We start from the raw sequence: 5,289 nt of genomic DNA on the forward strand, positions 1-5,289 counted from the left end.
CATTTATTGCTTGCTGCCCTGTTAAACTTTGCCACTGCTACTGGGGTGAATGGCATCTCATTGTAGTTTTCATTTCTCTCTCTCTTATTACCAGTGATTTTGAGCATTTCTTTATGTGTCTGTTCTATTGGTCAGGATTTTGTTGAGGATTGTTCCATTTATATTTATGAGAAATATTGGTTTGTAGTTTTCTTTCTTGGTAGTGTCTTCGCATGGTTTTGGTATTAGGATTATGACTGCTTCATAGAATGACTCTGGGTATGTTCTTTCTTTTTCTATTTTTTGAAATAAAAAAATTTGTATAATTGGTGATAGTTTGTCTCTGAATGTTTGTTAGAATTCATCCATAAAACCATCAATGAGGGTTGTAGAGTGGATTATATTTGGGGCTAGGGGGTGGGGTTTGGGGAGGTGCGGGGGGAGGATTGTGTAGCAATGAGGGAGTTTTTCTTTTGCTTTTCAAGGAGAGGAGCAAATGGGGGGGAGGGGTTTGTGCGGGGAGAAGGGTGCAACAATGAATGAATGGAATCCCAAAATCTCTGTAGATGTTCATTGAAATGAAAAATAACCTAAATTTAAAAAAAAAACACAAAACAAAACAAAAAACATCTGGGCCAAGACTTTTTTTTTAGGGGAAAGGGGTGTCTTTTCATTACCTGTTCAATCTCTTCTTTTTTCATGGGTGTATTTGAGTGGTCTGTTTGACCATGTCAATCTGGGTGGTTGACTCATAGTGACCCTATGTACAACACCTCTGAATTTTGCTCTGTCCTGAGCCCTGATTGTCTCTTACACATCTACCCCCATTACACTAGTTACTGAGTCAATCCATCGCCTCCAGGGTCTTCCTCTCTTTTGCTGTCCCTCCACCCTCCCAAGCATGATATCCCTCTCCAAGGACTGTTTCCCTCTTGGAAACACCCAAAATATGTCAGACAAAGCTTCAAAATCCTTGCCTCCAAGGAGCAGCCTGGTTTCACCCTCTCCAGGATGAAACTGTTTGTTTTCCTAGCAGTCCATGGTATATTTAATAATATTCTTCTCCAGAACCACGACTCAAAGGTGTAATTCTATTATCCTTAGTCATTGTCCAGCTATCTGATGCATGGCAAGTAATTATGAAGACCATGGCATGGATTAGGCACACCTTAGTCTCTAGGCTGACATCATTGTTCTTCAGTACTCTGGAGAGGTTCCTGACAGCACATTTTCCCAATACATTTCATCTTTCTATTTCCTGGCTGCTGGTACCAAGAATGTTGATTGTGGACCCAAGCAAGTGGAATCTTAATCTCTTCACCATCTATCATGATTATGCCTACCGGCCCAGTGGTGAGAATCTTTGTTTTCTTGATGTTGTGCTTCAATCCATATTGAAGGCTGAAGTCCTTGACCACCTGCAGCAGATGCCTCAGGTCCTCCTCAGTTTCAGCAAGCAAGGTCATGTCATCTGCATAGTGCAGATTTTTTATGAGTTTTCTTCCAATCTTAATGCCACATTCCTCCTCAATAGAGCCCATCCTCTCAGATGATCTGTTCTGCATATAGATTGAAAAGGTATGGAGATAGGATGTATCCCTGGTGTACATCTTTCCTGATTTTTAACCATACAGTGTTTCCTTGTTCTGTTGTGATGACTGCTTCCTGGCCCAAGTTTCACATAAGCACAATCATCCATTTCCTGTAGGTTTTCAAATTTATCATAGTTTTTCATATTTTTATTATCAATTTCACCTGGTTCTATTGTGACATTTTTATTTTTTATTATTATTTAGTTTATTGTTATTTTAACAAAAGTTTACAGAAAAATTGGATTTTTCACTCTTTCATTGTTGCACATTTTCCTTCCTCATCTCTTTCATTTCTTATTTATTTGTGTCTTCTCTTTCTTTTATTTTGTTAAGTTTGTCAATGGTTTATCTACTTATTGACCCTTTAAAAAAATCAGCTCCTGATCTCGTTGATGGTTTCAATTGTTTTTCTGTTTTCTCTCATTGATTTCAGCTCTTGCCTGTACAATTTCCTTTCTTCTAGAGGCTGTGAAGTTAGATTGTTGTTCTTTTTCTCCTGGCCTTGTTTTTTGACTGATTACTGACTTCTCCATTGACTCTTATCACAAATAATCAGTCGGATTCCTGTCTTTTATCAGGTGAGTTTCATTTGTTTAGTCACCATCTATGTTTTTTAAAAGGTATCTGCAACAAATAAATTATTCCTTGTATAAAAATTCTATTTTTATCTCCAGCCTCATTCTGTCACCAAGTCCCTATGTTCCAACTACCAGTCCTTTACTCAGTTTCTTGAATGCATATTTTCTCATTTTCCATAATGTTTTCTTCTGTGGTTTGTTTCTTGCGATGGTTTTTTCCTTCTTGTTCTGGAGTTCCAATCACATATACATTATTCCTCTTGATGTTATTTACATAATTAGTTTCTGTTTATCAAGAAATGTCCTAATTTCACCTTCATATTTGAGGAGCAATTTTACAGGGTATATGATTCCTGGTTGCCAATTATTTTTTTCCCCAGAAAATCTTCAACAACTTCCTCTGTGGTTTTATTGGTATCTTACTCTAGAATCCAAATCACACATAAGTTATTCCTCCTGGTGGTGTCCCAAATGATTCTTATGTTTTCTTCATTTTTCTTCTTCCCCCCTCCCCCGATTGTTCCTCTGAGTCATTCTTTTTTTATTGTTTTTTAGTCAGTCCTAATTCAAAGCTGGCCTTCCAGTGGTTTTCCAAGGCTGTTAATGACATCGGAGGAGACTACTTATCTGAGCCAGAAAGGTGCAGCTTTGGGGTTAGAAGTGCAACTCTCTGTGGACTACACCATTAGCGCTCCCTCTAACAGATTGTTATTGTGTGCCATCAAGTTGAAATAAACTCATAGCTAATCCTCCAGTGGGTTTTCAGAGGCAGTAAATCAAATGGCTCATCCTTCCCCTGCAGAGCAGCTGGTGGATTTAAATTGAGTGCCTCTGGGATTACTGTGCAGCTTCTCACCATTATGCCAACCAGAACTCACTTCTAATATTATTGGATGTTGTTAGGTGCCATCGAGTACAACTCATAGAGGCCCTAAGAACAGATCTCTGTCTTATCCTGTGCTGTCCTCACAGTCTCTGACACACTGCTACAACCATTGCTACAGTCATTATGTCAACTCACCTGATTGAGGGTCTTCCACTCCTCCACCATCCCTTCAACTTTCCAAGCATGATATCCTTCTCTAAGGAATAACCTCTCCTAACAATATGCCTCATCATCTTTGCCTCCAAGGGGCACTCTGGCTGCATCCTCTCCAAGAGATATCGGTTTGCTCTTTTTGCAGTCCATGAGATATTCAGCACTCTTCTTCAACACCACAATTCAAAGGCATTCTTCTTCTGTCATCTTTCTTCATTGGCCAGTTCTCAAATGCATATTAAGTAATTAAAAGGGCTGGTATTAAATAATTTGTCTTCCACCTCACTAAGTCTGCATTCCATTTCTTCAATTCTGATAATTTGTCCTTCCAATGTGCTATTTATGAATGTTTTAGTCTTAGTATTCTAAATTTCAGTGTCCTGGTTTTGTATTGCTTATAATTTTCCATTTATATATCTGGTCTTGGGGTTTGTTTGTTTGTTTCCTTTTTTATTTTATTTTAATGAAAATTTACAGAGACTTTGGATTTCCATTCATTCATTGTTGCACGCTTTCCACCCCTCTCCCCAGTTTGCTTTACTCTTTGAAAATTAATTAATTAATTAATTCTTTCATTGTTATACAATCCCCTGACCCAGTCCACTTCACTATGCAGCTTTTATTCTGGAATCTTCTCATGAGAATAATACCTAATCATATATTCCTCCTAAACAGTTCTCTCCCTCATCTGTTTCAATGTAGTATACATTATTTTCCCCTTAGTTCCCCCCCATGTCAGTCCCACTTTATAACAATGGCACGATGCAGTATTTTTCTTTTTGTGACTGAGATATTTCACTCAGCATAATGTCCTCCAGGGTCATCCATTTTGTATAATATTTCATGAGGTCTTTGTTTTTCAGTGTTGCCTAATATTCCATTGTGTGAATATACCACAGGTTCTATATCTATTTGCTTGTTGGGCACTTGGGTTGTTTCCAACTCTTTGCTATTGTGAACAAAGCCGCAATGAACATAGTATGCGTATACTGCTTGAGTGTTCTTGTTGTAGTTTTTAAAAAAATTTTTCTAGGTTTTTCTGTGGTTTCCTGTGTTTTGTCTGTGGTTTCTTCAAATTTTCTCTCAATGTCATGAAGATATTTATCATTCCTTTTAATTCCTTATCAGGGAGTTGCTTTCTTAAATTTCTTTCTATAAAAGACTTCCTAGGTCTATGTTTTGATCACTTTGTTCTTTCTTGTCCTGGCTCTTAGGAGTTTTTGTTTTGTCTTGTAATTTAAAGTTATTTGTTAACTCCAAGTCACTGTGGTTTTTCTTTGTTTTTGTTGTTTGAGCCATCTGTGTGTTGCATCACTTGTAAATTTGGTATATTTTAGCATTTCACCTCTTTTCTCCTGGTAGGTGTGACAGAGGAAAGAGGTATATGTGTAGTTCTGTGTTTGCTGTTTATGTAGTGCATTTGGGTTGATGTTGGTTGCAGTCTGTTATAAATCTGGTAGAGTCAGATTGATTCACATCACTCTTGCCTAGTGGGTGAAGCTGCAGGAAGTCATATGTGTGGCTAGATATTGGTGTTGCCTGCTGTAAGACGGGACAATAAAAAGAAAACACACCCCAAAAAACAAGATTGAATAGTAAAACAGAAATATCAAAATTGATAGGGATACAAAAGGAGGAAAATTCTGAGTAAAAAGGGGAAACATGAAAAAAGAAAAGAGAGCGTCAAGCAAGAAAGAGTTTCAGCTATAGAGAAGAGAATACAGATGGGGGAAAAGCATGAGGGGGAAATTTTTTTTAAGTAAGCAAACAAAAATGTGAAAAAGTGATAGAAAATTAAAAATGGGAGCGATAAAAGGAGGGACCGTGTAAGGGGTTGAGTGGGCAACTGATTGGTGCTTTTACCACTGCTATTTGTTGTTGTTGTTATGTGCCATCAAGTCGCTTGCGACTCATAGCAACGCTATGTACAACAGCCCTAAACTCCGCTCTGTCCTGTGCCAATCGCACCATCTCTGACACTCCCATCCCAATTATCCCAGTCACTTAATCAATCCACCTCATAGAGGGCCTTCCTCTCCTGCGCCGTCCCTCCACCATCCCAAGCATGATGTCCCTCTCCAAGGACCGGTCTCTCCTCACA

Source organism: Elephantulus edwardii, unplaced genomic scaffold (assembly GCF_000299155.1).
Source record: "Elephantulus edwardii isolate Elephantulus edwardi_28Jun2011 unplaced genomic scaffold, EleEdw1.0 scaffold00441, whole genome shotgun sequence".
Lineage (NCBI taxonomy): Eukaryota > Metazoa > Chordata > Mammalia > Macroscelidea > Macroscelididae > Elephantulus > Elephantulus edwardii.